The sequence below is a fragment of the Sus scrofa genome, chromosome X, assembly GCF_054392235.1.
Source record: "Sus scrofa isolate SSC_HxYL_T2T_F1_AM1 chromosome X, Sscrofa_HxYL_maternal_Yorkshire_Landrace_v2.0, whole genome shotgun sequence".
NCBI classification, from domain to species: domain Eukaryota; kingdom Metazoa; phylum Chordata; class Mammalia; order Artiodactyla; family Suidae; genus Sus; species Sus scrofa.
Genome location: NC_139401.1, coordinates 42,507,041 through 42,531,465, shown reverse-complemented (window position 1 = coordinate 42,531,465; position 24,425 = coordinate 42,507,041). Strand labels below are relative to the sequence as shown.

Genomic DNA, 24,425 nt, shown 5'->3' with positions numbered 1-24,425 from the left:
ATGAAGCATGTCCAACACAATAGAAATATCTTAAAATTAAGTAAAACGGAGAGACACAGTATATTAAGTTGTTGAGAAAAAATATTTTAAATACAGGATATAATTGTTCAAAAGCAATAGAAGATGAAAGAGAAATTTTCCCCTCAACAGCGGAGAGGAAATATCCTTTTTCTTTCACTTAGTATTAAATTATGAGCATTTCCCAAATTTTAATGAACTCTTTGTAATCACTTTTTATGACTGCATAACAGCCCATCAAATGCATAGACTTGTTTAATGGCTCACATTTGTTTTCATATATTTACAGATTGAATTAATGCTGCTGTAATGAAAACAGTATGTAGAACAAAGCTTTTCCCATATTTGGAATTGTTTCTTGAGGACAGATCCAAGAAATAGTATGACTTTAATAAAGAATATTCATCTCTTGGTTTTAATATCAAATGTTAAAGTACTTCCCAAAAAGACTGTGTCTATTTTCACCCCACTAGCAGTAAGTAAGAATGTGTTTCTGAAATCTCACCAGTGTTAGGCATTTTATAATTTTTTAATGTAGGCTAATTTAATAGGGAAAATATTGCTTTGTTTTAATTGCATTTTAAATTACTAGAGATTGTTCTTAATATTTGCTTGCTTTTGAGTTATCTACTTATACTATTAAATATTTATATCTTTGGAAGTATCCATGCTTTTATTTATTGATGTATATGAGCCTCTTAGACACTAAGAATATCAACCCTTGGTCCATCCATGCACAATTTACCACAAATGAAAACTCAGCACTTCTGCCCCGGTCTCTAGTTCTAAAATAGCTGCGGGTTGAAACATCCCTAAAACTAAGTCTAAACTAAGTCTTTTTTTTTTTTTTTTTTTCTTTCTTTGTTTCTTTTTAAGGCCGCACCTGCCGCACATAGAAAGAGATTCCCGGGCTAGGGGCAGAATCCAAGCTGCAGCTGCCAGCCTATGCCACAGCTACAGTCACACCAGATCCAAGCCACGTCTGCGACCCACTGAGCAAGGCCAACAGTCCAACCTGCATCCTCATGGATACTAGTTCAGTTCATTTCCGCTGAGCCACAACGGGAACTCCTAAATCTTCTTTTTAAATTGCCGTTTTGTTCCCCACCCTCCTAAGCCGATTCCCCAAAAGGGTCCTTTTGGCTGGTGTCCTTGGAACCAACAGAATGAGATCAAGTTTTGTTCCGAAGCAAAAGGACGCTTTTATTCTTTTATCAAAGAATGGGGAGATGCCGGCTAGAGCTCAGCTATAAAGCACGTGTACTCCCGACAGAACAGGCCGTGGGGGCACGGTTCCCACGGCGCAGGGTTCCCACGGGGCAGGGGTGGCAGGTGCAGGCGCAGGCGCAGGCGCAGGCGCAGGCAGATGCGTTTCGCAAGCAGCATTTCTGCACAGGGCGGGCCGCCGCCACCATCTTGAATCGGGGTGTCCCCTCCAGCGTTTCCGCACTAGGAACAGGGGTGTTAAGTGCTGGGTGCAAGGCTTCTGCATGTGGCAGCCTCTGAGCAAGTGAAACTAGCCTAATCACAAAGGAAAAGAAAAAGGTTAGACTTTGTTTCATTACGCAGATTCTATTTGTATTTCCTGGGCATTGTTAATGGGCCTTGCGGTGCCAGTTTCACGTGGGCCTCCTTTCAAAGTGTCTCAATTTACCACTCCTAAAATGAGACCCCAAGGAAGCTATTTTCTGCTGCGTTCCTATTTTAGCTGTTTGCACTTATGGCCTTTCTGTTTCTCAAATTTATCATATCTTCTGTATTTTATAGGGGTTTGTTCGAAGTTAAGTTCTCTGTTCCCCGAATGCCTTTAAGCCAGAGTTTTGTGTATAGCGTATTGTAGGAAAGTAAATTCAGGATCATTCTCAGGATTAAAATCTGTGGGGAAGTGAAGGAAGCAGGACCAGGTGGGGGTGAACTGTGCTGCAGACAGAGCAAAGGTCTCAGCTGATCTCCCAGGGCTCTCTGAAGCCGGAATAGCCCTTCAGAGTTGTTACCCTACTCTGAGATAAGGAGGCTAGGCTTTCTACTCCTACCTGGCTTGGTCATTGGATAAAGTCTACTCCTAGAGAGGGAGGTTTTTTTTTTTGTTTGTTTGTTTTTGTTTTTTGCTGTTGTTTGTTTGCTTGATTTGGCAAGTCCTGGAGAGGGACTCGGTTAAAAACTATAGGCTGCCAACATTCCTGGCAACTGGGATGATGGATGTCTCAGTCCTCAAGGTGGAAACTGGGATGAGGGATCACAGCATCTGCTGCTGGGTTGAAAACACTAGCAAGACTTGCCATTCCTTGGGCAGGACAATTGACCTCCTTGCTGCCATATTTGGTCTTCCACATGCCTGGGTAGCTGCGCCTGGCTTTGTTACACCTAATCTGGTCTCAAGCCCAATCAGTTCTGGGGCTTATCTAGTGCTTTACCTTAGAACTTTGGATCAAGTTCAGGCTCTTCCTGGGACATAGAATTGCCATTTCGGAGGCTCACATGGGGGCTGTATGGCTATGTAAGCTTTATCTGAATTACATAAACTCACCTTATTGGCCCAAGAAGAGGCCTGCACCAAGCCCTCCAGATCTGATAGGATTTTGGGAAAACTGGACTTCCCAGGACCACTATACACCTAAGTGGGTCTCACTTCTTCCTTTTTCCTCTAATAGTGCACATTCTCATTCACGCTGGACCTGTTGGTGCTTGATTAGGTCATAAACCAGTCAGTCTTGAACTTGGATGTTGAAGGAGTGTTTACCTAGGCATTGGCTTAAATGCTTCTATCAGCTTTGAGGTGAAATTCCCAGGCCTCAAGAGAGGATAGTCATTTTGCAGGCTCATTTCTGTTCATATATATATATGTATTTTTTTTAATTCCTATTTTATTTCTATTTTTATTTAAAAAATTTCTATTTGCTTTTTAGGGCCGTACCTGCTGCATATGGAGGTTCCCAGGCTAGGGGTCTAATCGGAGCTGCAGCTGCCGGCCTATGCCACAGCAACACAGGATCCAAGCAGTGTCTGCGACCTACACCACAGCTCATGGCAACACCGGATCCTCAACACACTGATCGAGGCCAGGGATCGAACCCAAAACCTCATAGTTCCTAGTCGGATCCATTTCTGCTGCGCCATGAAAGGAACCCCGTTCATATATATTTTACTATCTGCAAGGGGGGAACAGATGTACAGAGGCCCCTAGAAATAAAAGATGGCTGTACTTAGAGCATAGCTATACCTGTCATAGTTTCATTGCTCAAAAAATGCCAAGTGCCACTCAAAGCAGGTGAGGAGGAGTCATGGGAGACGTTAAGGGGAGTCTTGAAGATTGGCACCAGCCACAGAGCATCTTCTTATCAGACCCTTCTTCCTGAGATGGCCCACCCGCTTTGGTTCTGCCTCTGCTCCTCCAAATTGCCATGTCCTCACACAAAGAGTAAAAAGAGCTGCTGGAGTCAGAGGAACTTGACTCTAGGCTTTCTTCAGGTGCAGCTATAAAGGAATTGGGTAACTTCCCAAGCCTCAGTGTTCTCTCCTATGAAATGGGGGCAACAGTTCTGGCCTGTGGTGGTTCTGATGGCATTCATGTGTAAATACTTTATTTCTGGAGCATCGCAGACACACAAGAGGTGCCCCTTAAAATCAACTTTTTCAGATAATAGGCCCAACTCGGTGGCATAATGTTAACTATTTTCAGCAGAAATCTCTTAAAAACTGCATCGTACACTTGAAGTTTTTGAAAGTAATTCACAAGAAACATACCTTAAGCTTTTTGATCACATAAGCTACCCTTATAAACTTCATTTATTGTACCTTGATGTCATAATGGTCCATATAAAATATGTTTTTCCTCAATTTTAACTTTTTGTTTTGAAAAGGGGTGCAGGTTCCGTTTCTTTATTTGGGTGCCAATTACCCAGGTGTATTGAGTTTGTGTTACTTTTTTTTTGTCTTTTTAAAATTGAGGTAATTGTTGATTTACAATATTGTGTTAGTTTCATGGGCACAGAAAACAAATTTATGGTTGCCAAAGGGGAGAGAGTGGTGGTGGTGAGGGGGGGGACGACAAAAACTCTCTTTTCTGTCTCTTCCTGTTTCACCTGTTGCTTATTCCATTCATTCCTGTTTTCTTGCCCACTCACTCTCTGACTCTCGATTCCCTCTCACAGCCAGACTTCTAGAATGATTTGTCTCTACTTGCTGTTTCTCTAATTCAGCTCCCACTCTAGCGATCTGTATATGGTCTCCACCACTTGGCTCAAACTGGTTTTGCCAAGTTTGGTCCCTAATCTAAGTAGCCCCCTCAGTGTCATTTTATTGGGCTTTCCACTGCTCTCAGTGTTCCCTCTCTCCCTGTGGCACTCTTTTCCTTTCCTTCCCAAGCACAACACTCTTGGGTTTCTACTTACTTTTCTTTTTTGTTTTTGCCTTTTCTAGGGTCGCACCCGCGGCATATGGACGTTCCCAAGCTAGGGGTCTGATCAGAGCTGTAGCTGCCAGCCTAAGCCACAGCCACAGTCACACCAGATCCAAGCTACATCTGTAACCTACACCACAGCTCATGGCAATGCCAGATCCTTAACTCACTGAGTGAGGCCGGGGATTGAACCTGCATCCTCACAGAGACAACATTGAGTTCTTACCCACTGAGCCACAACGGGAACTCCACTTAACTCTTAACTTGTAGGATCTGATGCTAACTCTAGCTATATAGTGTCATCATTAAATTGAATTATAGGACACCCAGCTAGTGTTGCAGAGAACTGCTTGTGGGGGACAACCCCTCCACACATTTGGTGGCTAGAAGTGTTAGAAATGAAGTGTTCTATGTGGGTAATATAGAAGAGACCCACAACACAAGGGAGTTTTTCCTACTCAGCAAGTCACAGAGTTGAAGTGAGAAAATAAACACTGAAGAAATCAATGCTAAGTAAGCATTGTATAATATTGACGGACTATCACATGAGATGCTTTGTAATCTAAGACTACCAATTCCTTTAGAGCTCAACCATGTAGGTTTCATTTCATCCTCATTTTCTATATTTTCTTTTTTTTTAAATTTTTTTAGGGCCGAACCTGCTGCACACGGAGGTTCCCAGGCTGGGGGTCCAATCGGAGCTGTAGCTGCCGGCCTACACCACAGCCATAGCAACGCCAGATCCGATGCCAGATCCGAGTGGCGTCTGCGACCTAAACCACAGCTCACGGCAACGCCAGATCCTTAACCCTCTGAGTGAGGCTGGGGATCAAACCCGCAACCTCATGGTTCCTAGTCAGATTCGTTAACCACTGAGCCACGACAGGAACTCCCCATCATACCTTTTTAAAAAAAATTCTATATTTATTTATCCATTTGTTTTAGATTTTTTTCCTATTATAATTGATTTACAATGTTCTGTCAATTTCTGCTGTGCAGAACACAACCTTAATAATTGCACGCTTCACCTAAGTTTAGATCTCTTGGTGTACCGAAATATGAATTACTCACTTCTGAACACTTCCCAGGAAAGCCTAGCCATAGACAAATGCATCTTTTGTTTTCCTTGGACCGCAGAATTCTCAGATTTGCCAAATTCTGGGGTGAGTCCTAGACCCATGGAAACCTTCTTTCTCTTCTGAGAACATCTTTTTCACTGTCAAGTTTACTCCGTGGTCCCATTAGGCAGGGAGGGAATAGAACAAAGATTATTTATTATACTCCCAAACCGTAATGCTGAACATGATTGCATTAGGATATGGCTGTAATAAGTGTTTATGGGAGTTCTGTGGCTCAGTGGGTTAAGGCTCCAGATCAATTAATTTTAGATTAATGATCATCTACCATTATTATATTAGTAATATAATACTGCATTACAAAGCACCCCCAAAATTAGCAGCTTTGGAGTTGCCATTGTGGCTCAGCAGGTTAAGAACCTGGCTAGCATCCATGAGGATGCAGGTTCCATCCCTGGTCTTGCTCGGTGGGTTGGGGATCCGGCATTGCCATAAGCTGTGGTGTAGGTCACAGATGTGGCCTGGATCCCTCATTGCTGTGGCTGTGCTGTAGGCCAGCATCCGTAACTCCTATTTGACCCCTAGCCTGGAAACCTCCATATGCCAAGGGTGCGGCCCTAAAAAAGCCAAAAAAAAAAATAAATAAAAAAAAGCAGTTTCAAGCACCATTTGTTTATTTATTTTATAGTCATATGTTATTTTATTTTATTATTTTATTTTTTAAAGATTTGTATTTTTTCCACTGTAGTTGATGTATAGTGTTCTGTCAATTTCTACTATACAGCAAAGTGACTCAGTCATATATATATATATATATATATATATATATATTCTTTTTTTCACATTATAATAATATTCTATTTTTTTATCAAAGTATTGTTGAGTCACAAGACTTTACAATGTTGGACCAATTTCTTCTGTATAGCAAAACAACTCAATCATATATACATTCTTTTTTTAATATTCGTTTCCATCATGGTGTATCCCAGGAGATTGGATAGAGTTCCCTGTGCTGTACAGTAGGCTCTTGTTGCAACAAACATTTATTACCTTCCAGTTTCAGTGTCAGGAATCTGGGCGCACCTTAGCTGGATCCTCTGGCTCAAGGTCTCCTCTGAAGCTGCAGTCAAGGCATTGGCTGGGACAGTCATCTCAAGGCTCAACTGGTGGAGGACCCATCTCCCATCTCATTCCTGTGGTTGTTGGCAGGATTCAGTTCCTTGTGGGCTGATGGATGAAGGGCCTCAGTTCCTCCCTGGCTCTTGGCTGGAGGCCATTCTCAGTTTCCTGGCATGTGAGCCTCTCCTTAAGGCAGCTCCCAACACAGCGGCTGACTTCATCAGCGCAAGCAAGCAAGAAGAGCCGGAGAGAAAGTGAGCAAGGTACGAGTCCCAATCTTTTTGCTCTCATTTCTGGGAGACTTCCTCATCTGTATTTTCCAAACCATCTATTGAATTTTTAAAATTAAAAATTTTTTTTGTACTGCAATATAGTTGACCTACAATGTTGTGTTAGTTTCATGCGTACAGCAAAGTGAATTAGTTATACATACGCATACAGCTATTCTTTTTTTCCATATAGGTTATTATGAACTATTGAATAGTAGATTTATCTGTGCTATACAGTAGGTTCTTATAAATTATCTGCTTTGTGTAATAGTGTGTATCTGTTATTCCCATTCTCCTAAATCCTCCCCCCACCCCACATGCTGGAACAGTTCCCCCTCTGGTAACTATAAGATTGGTTTTGAAATCTGTCAGTTTGTTTCTGTTTATAAATAAATTCTTAAGGAAGTTCTCTTGTGGCCCAGCGGGTTAAAGAGCTGGTGTGGCTGCAGCTGTGGCAGAGGTGGCAACTTCGGCGCAGGTTCGGTTGCTGGCCCAAGAACTTCCACATGCCATGAGTGTGGCCAAAAAGCAAACAGATGAAAACAAAAAGTCCTTAAATTTTTGCTTTCTTGTTTTTGGGTTCTAATAACTTCTTTGGGTTGCTTGCTGAATGTTCCTTTTGTTATAGTACCCTAAGTCTTTTTGCACAGATGCAATAGTTTCTCTTAAATCTCTGGGCATATTAATCATTAAAATATTTGCATCCATTATGGTTCAACTAGAGAGGCAGAGCCATGAGGATGTGTGTGTTTGGTGTGTGAGTGTGTGTGTTTGTGTGTGTAAATCTTTGGTCTGATGCTAGAATGTGAAGGCCACAGGGCAGGCAACAGGAAGGGAAGATGGCTGTGAAGTGGAGAAGAGAAAACACAGGCTAGGACCCCCCAAGGACAAGCTGAAATCCATGTTAGTTTTGTTGCTCCTGACCTTAGTGGGTGTGGCTTTTACGCTTTGTCCAGGAGTTTTACACACACACACACACACACACACACACACACACACACACACACACCTGCCTCAGGAATTGGAGAAGCTGCAAGAGAATCCAGTCAAAAGTGGAACAGTTGCAGGTCTAGCTGCTGCCTCACACCAATGAATGAGTCAGCAGATCAGCAACTACACGTGTTAGCTACAAAATGCCTGCTACCTCCCTTCTCCACTCCAAATTTCCCAAGTATCTCCCCTTGGCCAACCCTAACTGGAAACATGCAAGAAAGGGAATTCTGGGAAACGTAGTTCAGTCTATTCAAGCTGACACGTTCTAAGGCCACCACAATGACCAAATCACTCCCGTAGATTCCTAGCTAACCAATAACACTACAACGCTTAAAAACGCATCTCCTGGAGATTTGGTCATCCAACATGTATTGACTCTCCGTAGGTAGAAGCTGCAGTCCCTGCCTTCAAGGAATTCACAGTTCTATGGGCAAGAGAAAAAAATCAACGGAGAGCAAAGAGTCCAGAGGGAGTTCTGGAACTCTACATTCTCTGGTTACCATAATCCATTCCTCGCTCTCCACATCGCCATTGGCAGGAATTAAAAGGAGGCCAGAGCTCTGCTCTTTTCTGGCAAAACCTCCACGTTTCCCCTCAATCACGGCCTTACCATCCCTGTCTGCCTTGAGCGCATCAGGAATGATCTCACGGTGACCTGAAGCCCATGACAACTCCTGTCTGAGCTCCCATTTGTCTTCCTTGCTTTGTTTTTCTTTGTAGCACTTACAACCTTTTGACACCCTATTTATCTTAACTGGATCATTTGTGTCTTTATCTATTAGCTTTTTTTTTTTTTTTTTTTTTTTTTTTTTGGTGAGGGCTGCACCTGCACATGGAGGTTCGAAGGCTAGGGGTCTAATCGGAGCTGTAGCTGCCAGCCTACACCACAGCCACAGCAACGCCAGATCCTTAACCCACTGAGTGAGGCCAGGGATCGAACCCACCACCTCATCGTTCCTAGTCAGATTCGTTTCTGCTGCGCCATGATGGGGACCCCCTGTCTTTATTAGAATGTAAACTTTAAATGGGCAGAAAATTTTTCTGTATGATCACTTCTGTGTCTTCAGAGGAAACTGCCTCACACATAATTATGTTCAGTATGTATTTGCAGAGTGAAAGTAAATCATCTCGAGGAGGCAACCTGACATAACCGTCTATCATGGTTTTATTGAACTGAGAAAGACACAGTATGAATAAAAGATATCCAGATGCCATATTTATCTATGAGTTTACCCGGCATGAATGTTCTGGAAACATTCTGTTTATTCCCATATTTGGAAGAAATTATCCACAGAAACAACCTCAAGGAGCTACCTTACCTTCTGAGGAAGAATCTAGAAGAATTCTTATCTTGCACTTTGGTATTTTGACAGACCACCAGTCCTCTATTGATGCTGATTTTCTCAAGATTATGAAGACGTTTTCTTAAATACTATTTGAACCTGAACATATTAACATAGTCTTTCAGTTATACTGACATTTTTATACCCCAGCAGTTTCAAGGTTTATAGATAAGCTAGGGTGATAATCCCTGGGCACCAATTTGCCTCAAAGGTATAGTGTCTTCTTTCCAAAAGCAATTGTTGGATGTTGCCAGTATGTGGTTCCAAATCTGGGATTATTTAACCCAGATAAAAGTAAGAGTAGGAGTAACTGAGAAGTGGATTTGAAGGTTTACCAGGATGCTCTGCAGATACTAAACTGCCATCTGTTCCCTGTTGTGTAAAAGGTGATGCTGTGTGCTCACCAAATCCCGTTTCATTTTCCACTATCTCGATACATACAAAGGTGACAGTCCCCAGATTCCATTGCCTTGAGGTTGCAGCCATGGGCTTGGATTCTAGATAATGAGCTGGCCTGTAGAAGTGGCTGGAGAATAGCTTTCTGAATGGTAAAGCTTCAGGATGGTGGCGCTTCTACACCTTGGCTGACTGAGTGTGTGGCACAGTCTCCCACTGAAGGCATTGATTGTAGGATGGGAGTAGGCGATAACCTTGTGCCGTGTTAAGTCCCTGAGATTTTAGAATTAATTTGTTACTGTTTCCTGACTAATCTACCCACCACTGATAGGAACAAGTGACTGAACCGAAAGATCCAAAACTGAGCTTAGAATTACATTTTGGTTCCTAGGCAAACATTTCAGAAAAAGCTACTTTCTGCCACAAGGCAGGAAGTTTGTAAGTAAACTAAGAGTTTGCCTGGATCCCTCTCCTCTTTCTTAAGAGTGTCATTTGCTTATCTATAAACATGGCCAAAGGCTCGGTCTTATTTTCTGCGTATGTTCTCTCCAGAGCATTTCTCTTAGGGGCTGGGTGCTTTCTGCTACCTCTGGCTTAACATCACTGATAGACCACCAGTCCTCTATTGATGGTGATTTTCATCATGGGTTCTCTCTTCAGAGATATAATGGATACTCTCTGGCTACCCTATCCCTAAAGGGATGAAGTGTTTTTAGTAAAGAGGAACAGAGAGCGGGAGATCGAAATTCAAGTTCTTGCTTCATTTGAGTTTCCTTTCCATCTCCCGAGAGAGGCTCCCAGAGACAAAGGCGTTCCCGTGGAGAAGGCCACCCTTCACCAGCTTCTCCCAGTTCCCAACTGGCTTCTCCGTCCTTAGTTGTGGCTTTGGCTTCCCAAGAGTACTCTCTTTTAAATCTTTCAGCCTGAATGCTCTCTCTTCCCTATCAGGAAAGCCATGTCCCATCCCACAGAAAAAGACAGATCTGGCCTGTGTTCATCAACACCACCATGCTGCAGACGTGGCCCTAAACAGAAAAAAAAAAAAAAAAAGATCTCCAATAAGCATCTTGTACCCCCAACTCTATCACACCACCTGCTTCCAGAGAACTCAACCTGCAAGAGGTCCTCTGGACCCTTTCTGGTTCCTGAAATCGTCACTACATCTCTTGCATCTTGCTGGATGGACCTTGTGCCATGTTAAGTCGCTGAGATTTTAGAATTAATTTGTTACTGGGTTTGTCGCTGGTTGTTCCAGCAGGCAGTGGTGAGGGTAGGATGTGTGTATGGGTGGAGGTCTGCTATTGTCCAGAGAGCTGTCAGCTCTATTACTCAATGACCTAATCACCTCTTTTTTAAAGCTATCCCTCATTTCTTTTAGAGATTACATTGTCCAAAAACATATTGAGAAAAAAATCTCACCTCCATTAGCAAAGAGCTCTCTCTGCTTTTAGAGACAGTATAAGTATAAAAAGTCTTTTGGGGGGTATCATTTGAGGATAATACAACTGCTATCATTCATATTTCTGCTCTAATTCAATGCTTCAATTCTGCTATAGAAAAGGAAGTTAAATGGGATAGATGAAAGTCGTGAGAAGTGTTAAGCATAAATAGTAATAAGCTAGAAGCTGATCAAGACATACGCAGAAGTCATAGGATATATTAAATATAGATAATGAGTAAGCATGTAGCTTGTGAGACAGAACATATAAGAGGTTCTGAATTTAGATGCTAAGTTAGTAACGGAAAAGATATGTTAAAAGAAAGAATGAATGGCGTGTGTAAGAGCGTAGACAAGAGTGTTCTTATGGATAGAAAGTAATGGAAAAATCAAGATCACGCCATGATCATGCTACCTCTGGTTGACAGTTATGTCACCCCTAAGTTGGCCACCCCTTGGTGACATCCGTAGTTACAATTACAGCTTCACATGTGCTCTTCTCAGAATCTCATAGGTGATGAATCTCATAGCTGTTCAGCAGAGTGATTGACAAGCTACATCAGTGTCCAGGAGTGCCTGTCCCTGGAACCCACAACACATAGTTTTCTAACTACACCACTAGTGGGTGCAGACTGTTGTGGCAGAGAAGGGGAGAGGGGGAGAGTGAGAGAAAATGACTATTCTAAAGATTCAGCTGTGTGGTTCTTCCACGCAGTTTGTCTTAAGTGTATTAAACTATGCTATCTTTTCCCTCTTGTTTCTCATTGTGTTCCATGTAGATTTAACAGACCATATGTTTATTATTTGCATCCTCATTTGGTCTGTGAACCTTGATGATGTGTCACCTCTGGGATTCATTTTCTCCCTAAGCAGCTCGCCGCTTTTAGCTGGTAATCACAAGAGAGCACCATTGATATTTAACACAAACTTTCTCTGTCTTATGGTGAAGCACATTTGTTTTTTATTTCAATGGTGATGGTGGTTTTACAATAAGTTCACAAATTCTTTGATGGTTCTTCTTTCAAGATGTGGAATTTAATTCCCTTCTCTTTAAGTGTGGGTTCGACTTAGAGACTCACTTCTCATGAATACTGAATGGCAAAAGTGATGCTGTAGCATTTCCAAGACTAAGTCATAATAATGCCATTGTGGCTTCTTCCCTGCTTTTCGCTGTCTTGGATCATTTCCCCTTAGGGAAACCAACTGCCATGTTGTGAGGACACTCAAGCGGCCCTGTGGTATGACCCTCTGGTGAGGAACTAAGGCCTCCAGGCAACAGTCCTATGAGTGAGCTTGGGGCTGGATCCCCCAGCCCTGGGCTTTGCTTTTCTCCGAGTGTGGGATGACTTCAGTCCTGGCCAACATTGTGATGATGACTTCATGGAAGACCCAGAATCAGAACCACCCACTGAGCCACTCTCAAATTTTTGACCCACGGAAAGTGTTAGCTAAGTATTTGCTGTTTGGGGGGTCACCAGATTTGGGGATAAGTTGCTACTCAGCCCTAGGTAACTAATGCAATGATTTGCTCTGATGGGGAGCTGAGGGTGAGGGGTTCTTTCATACGAATATTCATGGGAAAGGGGTCTTTCATGTCCTGCCAAAAGTTTGACTTTATCTTGAGACACACAGAGAGCAAAGAAACCAGCAATATGTAGAGAATAAAAATCAACATCTCTAGGTTCTGCAGAAAGAATTGCAGGAAACTCTGCATTTAAAATTGTTTAATTTTCATAAGGCTGTGCCATCTTCATGATATTAAAAAAGCTTGGAATGATTTTCTTTGCCCTTTCGGTGTTTGGATGATGAATGCTGTCTCCGAGGGAGTCAGTGCCTCATCGGAGGCAAAAACCTCCTGGGGATTTCATGCCTTATCATTGCTCCTCAAGTTTGTATTTAACCTAAAGTTGTATTTAACATATCAAAACCCAAACCTACCCCTCCTTCCCCGTGAAAAAAACAAATTAATATGTTTACTTTATTTAATATTAGGCCTAAGTCAAGCTTCAGAGGACCTCAAAGATTCAACACTTGCAGCAAAACTGATTTGCAGCCCTGCAGCAGTTTTACTTCATAACACAGCTGAGTTTCTGCACTTCTTGTTACCTTGGCCTATCTTTGGTCGTGCCAAAGTCATATATATGTATTTTTTTTCTGGTGGATTTGATAAATGGTCCAAAAGGTTGGCAGGAAGAAATATTTTGGCTTTCAGCAGCTCTTTCGCAATCCTACCTTTCCATCAAGGATTAGCTGAAAATATTGAGGGTTGACTACGCCTTGATTTTTTCCTACCAGTATACCTGCACAACTGGAATTGTTTTAGAAGTTTGCTTAGGAGTTCCCGTCGTGGCACAGCGGAAATGAATCCGACTAGGAGCCATGGGGTTGTGGGTTCGATCCCTGGCCTCACTCAGTGGCTTAAGGCTCCGGCGTTGGATGAGCTGTAGTGTAGGTCGCAGATGCAGCTCATGTCTGGTGTTGCTGTGGCTGGGGTGTAGGCTAGCAGCTGTGACTCCGATTCGACCCCTAGCCTAGGAACCTCCATATGCCGCAGGTGAGGCCCTAAAAAGGCAAAAAAGACCCCCCCAAATTTGCTTCAATGTTTTATAGTACTTATACAACTTTGTGGCATAAATATAAATATACATTTTTGTCCTAGGCTTCAAATACCCTCGCTAGTTTGTAAATTCCTTGGCAGCTGTGGGGAACAAAGAAGAAAGCACAGCCAGGCTTTAGAGCCAGCCAGATGCGGGCTTCAATTCTGGCTCTACTGCTGACGAGCAGCATGACTCAGGCACCATATGCAATGTCCTTGAACTCTGGTTTCCCCATCACTAAAACGAACACAATGACTTTGGTCTCACAGTGGTCTTGGAAGGGCTCAGTGAAATAATGTATGCTAACAATCTGTCACATGGCAGACATTTTTTCTTCTTCCACCTTTATTCATCACTCTAAGCCATGACCCATGCCATCCACCCACACATGCGCCATAATATTTCATAGTGCCTACTGCAGTGTTTCTCAGCGAATATTTATTAAGTGTAGGCATTATTATTTTATTAATTGTATCAATAATACTTCCTTCCCTTAGCCCGCACATCTAATTCCCGGGAGTCTAGTGCTTTCTTTCTTTTGTTTTAAATTGAAGTTGATTTACAATGTTTTCTTAATTAGTGCTTTCTTTCTTCAAGATATAGCCTCAATCTGTCCTCTTTTGCCACTCATGCTTGCCATCATCCTAGTCCAGGTATGCAGCACGGCAACAGCCTCAAACTGGCTTTCCTTTTCCACTCTCGATCTACATTAAGGCATGGTTCCAAGTAGCAGCAAAAGTAATTTTCTTGGAGTTCCCATTGGGGCGCAGCGGAAAGGAATCCAACTAGGAACCATGAGGTTGCGTGTTCGATCCTTGACTCACTCGGTGGGTTAAGGATCTGGTGTTGCCATGAGCTGTGGTGTAGGTCGCAGACGTGGCTCGGATATGTGCTGCTGTGGCTGTGGCATAGGCCGTCAGCCGTAGCTCTGATTTGACCCCTAGGCTGGGAACCTCCATGTGCCGTGGGTGCAGCCCTAAAAAGAAAAAAAAAAAAAAAGGAATCTTCTTAAAGTCTGCAGCAGATTCTGCCACCCCCTGGCTTAAAGCTCTTCCGTGGCTCCTCTCTGTATCTGGCACACAAGCTGCCCTCCATCCCATGACCCACAAGGCCCTGCATCACTTGTCCCTGCTCATCTCTTTAACTCAGTTGTGGACCACTTGCCCCGGCCTGGCATGCTGCAGCCGAACTTGGTGGTTTTTGGAGTTCCTGGGCCAGGGATCAAATCCAAGCCGCATCTGTGACCTATGCCACAGCTGCAGAAACACTGGATACTTTTTTTTTTTTTAATTGTCTTTTCAGGGCTGCACCTGCAGCATACGGAGGTTCCCAGGTTAGGGGTCTAATCGGAGCTACAGCTGCCAGCCTACGCCACAGCCACAGCCATAGCAACGCAGAATCCGAGCTGAGTCTGCAACCTACACCACAGCTCACAGCAAGGCCGGAGCCTTAACCCACTGAGCAAGGCCAGGGATCGAACCTACAACTTCATGGTTCCTAGTCAGATTCGTTAATCACTGAGCCACGGTAGGACTTATCTTGAAATTGGTACTTCCTGGCTTTCTTCTTGGCATTCAGACTTGCCTCAGATGAATGAGGGTCCTGGCCCATCAACGATCCTACCTTTACGCTGTGCAGTGCTCTGCAGCTCGCAAAGCTATTCTACGTCTGTTCCCATTTCATCTTTAGGCATCTCAGTGACATCGGTACTTCATAACGCAAACACCTGAAGCTTTGGATGTGTATTTTGCCCAGTAAGTGACTGCGCTGGGGGGAGACTCTCCGTTTCTGTCTTTCTCTTAGCCGAGTGAATTCTCGGTCTTAACTCCAAAGAAACCTCAGATGCTGCAGTACTGCCCTCTGCGCTCCAGTGGTCTTTGTGTGCTTGCTCTTCTCTAGCCGTGGAAATGGGCTCAAATTCCAATAATGTTCAAATGTCAGTGACTTTCCAATGTAATTTGTCTTTGGCTCTGAAATCGGTTGGCCAAAACTAATCTAATACCACGGGGCTTTCTTTGTTTAATCAAATCATAAGAGAGGCAATAATAAAGGGCTTGCTCAAATTGTCAGCAGGGGTTATCTCTTTTTATTGCTTTAGCTGTTTCCAGTGGAAGTTTTTGCTGCTATAGAATAACTAGAAAATCTAGTTCTGTTCTTGTGTTCCCGACCTTGCCTTTTCTAGACTGTTGCTCTGTCGGTTGCCTTGATAACTCTCCCCTGGTCTAACTTTGGTTCATGTATGAGTTTGCCTTTCTAATGCCATTAGGACTCAAGAGAAAGCCTTTTATCTTGGGTTCCCTCATTTGCAAAGCACTATGACCTCAGCTTTTCCTGCTCTTAATACTGTTAGAAATTTTAAGACCTAATCAGAATTGGATAAAGACTTTATTTCATGGAAACACTTGGCAGACAAATCATGGGCAGTGGATGGGCCCTGCTTGGATGTGATTCAATCATAATGAGCGTATATTGAAAAGGTAAAAATCTGCCTTGTCAGTCCTCGAGTTGAGACAAAAGATTTCGATAAAGTGAGTTGCAAATTATTAGGAAACATTTTTTTCTCCAGGTCATCAGAGCTGTAAAATATCATAAGAACATCCTATTTTTTTAAAGCAAAACTTGGAAATTACTGCAGTTTATTTTGTGACACTACCATTAAAATGAAAACCTGAGGATGATAATATGAAAAGAAGAAAGGAAAGAAGGGATGGAGGCAGGGAGAAAGGGGGGAGAAATAAAGCTATAGAACAATATCACAATTGAAAATAGGCTCCAGCTTCCCGTTGTGGTGCAGCGGAAACAAATCTAATAACCGTGAGGTTGTAGGTTCGATCCCTGGGCCTCACTCATCTGGTTAAGAATCCAGCGTTGCCGTGGACTGTGGTGTAGGCTGCTGGCAGCTGTAATTCCAATTTGACCCCTATCCTGAGAACTTCCATGTGCTGTGGGTGCGGCCCTAAAAAGCAAAAAAAAAAAAAAAAAAAAGCAAAAAAGCAAAAGAAAATAAGCTCCAGCAATATATCAAAAGAAAGAAACAGTATGACTAAGGGACCAGTGTGGTTTGAGATCAAGAAATCTATCAACCTAATCCAGTAAAGCAGCAAATTAAAGGAAAAAATAATCATATGATTAAAGTAACATGTATTGAAAAGGTATTTGATAAAATATAACTCAAGCCTCCTTCTTTATCAACTGTACCTCAGTAAACAAATTAAAACACCCTCCTTCTTTGGCTATTTTTTTCTTACTCGCTGAGAAACTTTGTTCTCTAAGATCATAGACTATCAGCAATTTAACTTTTTGAAATTAGATCAGTAAGATGAAACTCTCAACTCTTACCTAGAGGATCTGAGTCTGTGACAGAGCCAAGCAGTCTGGGTTTCAGGATATAGAATTCCACGTCGCTGTGAATTTTGTTATTCCCTAAGGGCACAGGAGTTTGGGACTACTGCTCTGGTTGCCAGAAGCCCCTGGGGCTCTGAGTCAGGCTTTGCTTTGCAAACCTTTGCACAGCTGCACAACTACTCCTTACCGTGTGAGGGCGCTATGGGGCCGCAGTTCCCTTTGAATACTCTCCAGGCATCACTACTCTTTTTCAGGGTGATGTGGCTGGGGGTAACCACAGCAGGGGTGGCTATTTTAGAGTTATTTAACATTTTAAAAATAATTAAAGTATTGTTGATTTACAATGTTGTGCCAGTTTCTGCTGTACAGCAAAGTGACCCAGTCATTATATATATATGTGTGTGTGTGTGTTCTAGCCCAAGAGACTGGGTATAGTTCCCAGTGCTATAGAGCCGGACCTCATTGCTTATCCATTCTAAATGTAATAGTTTGCAACTACTAGCCAGGGGTGGCTATTTTAGTAAAGATTATGAAGGAGGCTTCTTCAGAGTAGAGACCTGAATGGGAAGGAAGAAGCAGAACGAATGCATGGGGGGAGAGAGTTTGTTTTTTTACCAGAACTGTAAGTGCAGGAGGATACAGATGTGACCAGTACGGCTAAAGAGTGCTGAGTAAGGAGGAAAGTGGAAGGAAATGAGGCAGAGGCGGCCTGGAGTATGTAGTCTTATAGACCATGGTCAAGGGTTGAGGTTTTTTTTTTTTTTTTTTTTTTTTTTTTTTAAGTATGTTATTATCAACTCAGGAGGTTTCAAGCAGGGGCATGATCTTTGGCAACTGTGGTATATAGATCACCCTGACTTGTGCGGGGGTGAGAATAAGAGCAGGAAGAGTTAGGAGGATTTGGCCGTAGTCACTCAGATGCTGGTGGCTCAGGTCGATGTGGTGGAAGGTAGTGAGAAATGGATCTGATTTTAAAATTTTGAAGCTAACTTCCATCACTATTGACGAGTTGGCTGTGGGATGTGAGCTAAATCAAGGGTAGCACAAAATTTTGTCCCAAACTACTAGGTAGATGGTGACATCGGCCAAGATGAGTCAGGCTGGGGGTGTGGGTCGGGTGGGTACTACATGGGGAGCCTGAAGAGTTCTATTTTGGATGTGTCTAGTCTGGTCTGCCTCAGTATGCAAAATGACAAACTACAAACTCATTGAGGCCAAGAACAGTCATTTATCCTCGTATCTCCAGTGTCCAGCACCTGACCTATAGCTGGTGCTAAAATGCTTGAAATGGGGAGTTCCCATTGTGGCTCAGTGAATTAAGAACCCAACATGAGGATGTGGGTTCAATCCCTGGCCTCACTCAGTGGGTTAAGGATCTGGTGTTGCTGCAAGCTACAGCACAAATCGCAGATGTGGCTCAGATCTGACATTGCTGTGGCTGTGGCATAGGTCTGCAGCTGCAGCTCTGATTCAACACCTAGCCTGGGAATTTCCATATGCTATAGGAGAGGCTGTAAAAAGAAAAAAAAAATGCTCGAAATGGAAATATTGCTATTTTTAAAAAATATAATATTAAAATTTAAAAAGAGACGATTGCATAAAGCAATGATTATAAAACTGAGTAGAGGGTATACAGTATATAAAGATATAATTTGTATGTCAATAATAGCACAATCAAGAAAGGAGGAAATAGAGCTATATGGAAGAAAATTTTTGTATACTATTGAAAAAAAATTAAAAAATAAAAAATTATAATATTAGAATTAGAGAATTTAGCAGAGAACTCATCATCCTATCAGTAGGAAGCCTTTCCTACTCCATCCTTTGTTTCTAGATTATCCAGTTTTTTTTTTTTCTTTTTCTAGGGGCACCTCTGTGGCATATGGAGGTTCCCAGGCTAGGGGTCTAATCAGAGCTGAAGCCGCCGGCCTGCACCACAGCCACAGCAGCACCAGATCCTTAACCCACTGAGCGAGGCCAGGGATCGAACCCACAACCTCATGGTTCCCAGTCAGATTCGCTAACCACTGAGCCACGACAGGAACTCCTATCCAGTTTTTCTAGTGTATAAGCTTTCATTCTCCATTGACTCGTTCTCCTTGTCTCTGAGACCATGAAAAGGGGGCCTTGTTGATTAAATCATGGAGCCTCCACTTCAATGTATTGAAGTATTTATATGTATCCCGTATGGGAATCCAGGTTCTGGGTCTTCCTCATAGAATCCCCTGTAACTCCTAAGTGCCCTAGGCACAGAGGAAATGACCCCAGGGTTGTCATGCTTTGCTCTATAAAGTTTTTTTATTGGAGCAGGAATATTCAGTTTGATGCCTAAGATCCCAGCAACTTTGGCTTATATTTCTATCTGACTGAGTTGAAAAAAACCTCATCTTTCTTACATTCATAACATAGCAGTGAAGTTTTATAAACTAGTATTAACTCTGCTACCCACAGTGATACTGCTAAAGAAAGCTGAGAAGTGTTTTGTTTTTGTTTTTGTGTTTTTTTGTCTTTTTGCCGTTTCTGGGGCCGCTCCCGCGGCATATGGAGGTTCCCAGGCTAGGGGTCTAATCGGAGCTGTAGCCGCTGGCCTATGCCACAGCCACAGCAACGCCGGATCCTTAACCCACTGAGCAAGGCCAGGGATCAAACTTGCAACCTCATGGTTTCTAGTCAGATTCGTTAACCACTGAGCCATGACGGGAACTCCGTGAGAAGTTTTTCTAAAAAACCAAATGTAGTTCTACAGACATTGCCATTTGGGGATAATATAAGAAGCTGCTTTACTTGTGGTAAATTTGCTTGTACTAATTACAAACAAGCTATCTTGGAAATACCTTTTTGCTTGGATCTTTTAAGGGTTAAAGGCTTTTCACATAGAAAAGTCAGAGGCTTCATCTTTCCTGTTGCTCCCAATTAAGTTGACAATATTGGCCATTCCAGTATGCAACAGTAGACAAGGGAGAAAAAGGCCAGAGGCTCTTTGTCACTAGCTATATTTCAGGATAGCATTTAGAAAAATGCTGCAGTGATTTATAATGCATATAAAGGTCTAAAATAAAACACATGGTATTTCAAAGAAAATAATTTGAAAAGTGTTCATTTTAAAGCAAACTTGTAATATCAAAATATGTACCCTTAATGCATTATGTAATAAGACAATGCATTTTAAACACAGTTAAAGTGTGAAGACTGTTCAGCTTAAGTCACAGCATTGCTTTTTTAAAATTTTTTTTTAATTTTTGTCTTTTTTTTTGGTCTTTTGAGGGCTGTACCCACGGCATATAGAGATCCCAGGCTACGGGTCTAATCAGAGCTGTTGCTGGTGGCCTACACCACAGCCACAGCAACGTGGGATCCGAGCCACGTCTTCGATCTACACCACTTTTACATAACTGTTTATAGCAGCATTATTCATAATAGCCTAAAAGTGGAAGCAATCCAAATGTCCATCAACTGATGAAATGGATAAAAAATTGGTATACCTAGGTAGCAACACAGGATCTGAGCTGCATCTTAACCTACACTACAGCTCATGGCAGCGCCGGATCCTTAACCCACTGAGCGAGGCCAGGGATTGAACCACCGTCCTCATGGATACTAGTCAGATTCGTTATTTGTTGCTGCTGAGCCACGATGGGAACTCCTACAATTCTTTTTCGTGTTTAAGTTAGGATATTACACTGCCTTGATCTAAGGAAATTAATCACTTAAGTTGCTAAACATCCACTATTTTACCCAAAGAACATTTGGGTAAGTAGTTCTTGGTCTGAGGTACTTGGCATTTGATAGCAAGGGTCAGATCTCTACCACACGAGCAGAAGTAGGATTTCCAATTTGGTGGTGTTTTAAGTTATGTGTTATAGCACATCTCAGGCGCCAGCCTATGTTCCTGTGCTCTGCGGAGCCTTGGGCTTACCCGACCTTTGGGGCAGAACTTCGTCTTCACCAAGTGGCTTTCACCTTTTTCCCTGCAAGTACATGTGCTCCAAACAGAGCTCCATGGGGCCTTGAGAAAGCCTGCCTCATGCTCTCTAGATGTAATATGAAAAATGGCCGTTTACATGTCTAGCTTTTCTAACGTTCTAGTTCTTATGATAGCCTGAGCTGCTGTCTTTTTTCCCCCCCTTGTCTTTTTAGGGCCACACACGTGGCATATGGAAGTTCCTGGGCTGGGGGTTGAATTTGAGCTGCAGCCGCCAGCCTACACCACAGCCACAGCAACCTGGGATCCGAGCCGCGTCTGCAGCCTACACCGCAGCTCACAGCAATGCTATATCCCCTACCCACTGAGGGAGGCTAGGGATTGAACCCGTATCCTCGTGAATACTAATAGGATTCGTTGCCTCTGTGGCACAGTGAGAACTCCCCCATTTTTTTTTAAACAAAAATTCAAATAGCTCTATGTTTCAAGATAGTGCCAATCTAACTCATAACAGGATGGTAACCGAATTTTGTCTATTGGTGTTTGAAATGTATCAGATATACGCTAAGGCTTTACAAATAACCAGTCATGAAAAGCAAGGCTTCCATACCCAAGTAAGTAATATCTGGGCTGTAAATAGCTCTAAAGACTGGGAAGAATTAAAATACAAATAAGGAATTGGGAAGAGGACTCTGTAGACGTGAAAAACTTTGTACCGGACTGAGCTCCCATTTCTGACCCCAATTTTTTCCTGAAAATCTGCGGACAGCAGCATTTGGAAATGCAGGCTTTTTACTTTAATGGGAAAACCGGGTTATCATTCCATTCCCCAACCCTAATCCATTCCCCCCCATTCCACCAAGAAACAAAACAAATTCTTAAACACCTGTAACCATTCAGAAAGGATTTTTGCATAATAGCACATTAAACCGTTCCTTCTAGTCACTTAACATTTAATGAATTCCTTAGCCGGGTAGATTTGTTTCCACGGTTCAACAAACGTGAACTCTTCTCCTTCTCCATAGCAACAAACAGGCAGGACCTTCTCCATGCTTCTGCAGGCTGCATTCCCTTGGCCTCTGTGAAGGCTGACTTCTGGCCAATGGGAGACATTGGAGAGAGAAAAAGCAGCTGGTGGGAGGGGAGAAAGACGGGATTTCTCCCTCTCCTTCTCTGCCTCAGACGTTCCTTTGGCAGTGTCTCCATTTCCTCCTGAGACCTAACTCCGGCTGTAGTTTCAGCTTCTGCCAGCTGACTCTGGCCCCTGACCTCTGAGAATTCTTCTGCTTACTTAGCCTAGAGGATCAAAGGAGTTTTCGTTGGTTCCTGGCTTCGCTCAGCTCTAGGCTGCTTCACCACTCTGTTAGTTTCTCATTTCCTCCATCATTTGGGTGAAGGATTGGTTGTTAAATTCCATCCATTGTAAATACTTGAAGCAGCTTCGGTTTTCTTGTTTAGACTCTGGTGCACTGTGCCGCCTGGTACATGCAGATGGGAAAGGATGAGCCTCTGAAGGAGTGAGATAGTAAATGCCTGCAGTTCAGCCACATCCAAATCAAAGGAATTCCGGAACAGTCTCTTGTTTGGGGGCACTCAGGCACTGCAAGTAGAGGGTTGTAAACTATCACTGAAACCATAAGTAAAGCAACTGCAATTTGACAACTGTAATTCCTTTGCTTGCATTGTCTCTGCTCCTGATAACAGGATTGCACTTATAATTGCATTTTGGAAGGTGTTAATTCTGTTTATGGCATGATGACAGCGACATGATTACTATTAAAATAAATCTTAAAGATTTGGCATCAAGTTCTTATGCTCCTTCTTCCTTTAATTGATGGAATCATGTTATACCTTTTCTTCAAGTTGCTTTTCCACTTATTCAGATGGTACAGATGGTGTGTGGGTTGAATTATGTTACTCAGAAAGATATGCTGGAGTTCCCACAGTGGCTCAGTGGTTAACGAATCCGACTAGGAACCATGAGGTTGTAAGTTCGATCCCTGGTCTTGCTCAGTGGGTTGAGGATCCGACGTTGCTGTGAGCTGTGGTGTAGGTCCCAGACGTGGCTCGGATCCCGCGTGGCTGTGGCTGTGGCATAGGCTGGCGGCTACAGCTCTGATTCGACCCCTAGCCTGGGAACTCCATATGTCATGGGAGTGGCCCTAGAAAAGGCAGAAAGACAGAAAGACAGAAAGGAAGAAAGAAGGAGAAAGAAAGAAAGAAAGATAGATATGCTGACCTCCTTACCCCTGGTACCTGTGAATGTGAATCTGTTTGGAAATAGGGTCTTCAGAACATGTAGTCAAGTTATGATGAGGTCATACTGATTCAGAGCGGGCACTCATCCAATATAACTGGTGCTTGTATAGTAGGAGGAACGTACACACGCAACAGACAATGTCATGAGGTGACAGAGGTAGAGATCGAAATGATGGGTTTATAAGCCAAGGAACACCAGGAATTGCAGGCAACACCAGAAGTTAAGAGGAAAGGCATGGATCAGATTCTTCCTCGGTGCCTTCAGAGAGAATGTAGCCCTACCAACCCCTTGATTTCAGATGTCTAGCCTCCAGAACTGTAAGAGAATAGAGCCATGGTATAAAGCCACCCAGTTCGTGACATGTGGTTATGGCAGACCTAGGTTTTGTGTAATGTAGGAAGATAATGGCCATAGTGAAGACTGTTTAACTGGCATGATCAAGACTCCCGATCCTGTGGGGAGAACAGCTGCGGTACCATTGGAGCTCTCTCCCTACCATGCACTTGTGCCCAACTTCAGTGACCTCACTAGAATGCACATTAGTTATTAAAGATTTTCAACTTGAATAAAAAATTCAGGGCCAAAACTTCTAAGTTATAATCATATTTAGATAGTGAGTTCCGAGAGTGAGGGCTGTCTTTTAGACCCATGATAGGCTGAAAGGAAAACAAACTCCTGTATCAGTCACAGTCCTTCCAGAGAAACAGGCCCAGTAGGATTGACCATCTATCTGTCTGTCTATTTGTGTGTGTGTGTAGGTGAGGCTGGTAGGCTGGAAACCCTTGGGCAGGTACTGATGTTGCCATCCATAGAGAGTATTTCTTCCTCAGCGAAACCTCAGTTTTGCTCTTAAGGCCTTTTAATGGATTGAATCAGCCCGCCCAGATTATCTAGGATAATCTCTTAAAGTCATCTGATTATGGACATTAATTACATCTATAAAAAAAAACTTCTTAGCGGTAGCACCTGTATTAGAGTTTAACTGAACAACCGAGCACCATAGCCTAACCATAAAACTAACCATCACAGCTAATAAGCATTATACATATTTTCCTCACCATGAGTCACTTTCTCCTGCTTCCTTGCATGCCAGGTAATAATTGATTGGATGCCAGACGTTGTGTATTTTACTGCGCTGGGTGCTGGGTATTTTTGTATTGCTGTAAATCTTCTGGAAGTTTGTTCTAGGATATAGTTATGTTACTTGGAAACAGTTTAACATTTCCAGGTCTTGTTTTTCTGATTTATTA

General features: G+C 42.8%; 1 protein-coding gene and 1 long non-coding RNA gene across 3 annotated transcripts in view; one reads left to right on the top strand and one right to left on the bottom strand.

Moving 5' to 3' along the window:
* The first annotated feature begins 1,370 nt into the window (after positions 1-1,370).
* The window catches only part of LOC146394564 (uncharacterized), a 504,529-nt gene continuing 481,474 nt past the window's right edge, over positions 1,371-24,425 (top strand). The window contains exons 1-2 of the long non-coding RNA XR_014835337.1: positions 1,371-1,563; positions 6,551-6,875. This is a non-coding gene — a long non-coding RNA (uncharacterized LOC146394564). The remainder of the gene's footprint in view (positions 1,564-6,550; positions 6,876-24,425) is intronic.
* Positions 21,690-24,425, bottom strand: part of LOC146394565 (uncharacterized) — a 29,771-nt gene continuing 27,035 nt past the window's right edge. Inside the window, exon 6 of one of the 2 annotated variants that reach the window (XR_014835305.1) lies at positions 21,690-22,515. The gene's annotated coding sequence lies outside the window, so the exon portion shown is untranslated. The remainder of the gene's footprint in view (positions 22,516-24,425) is intronic. The other variant, XR_014835306.1, reaches the window with a different exon arrangement.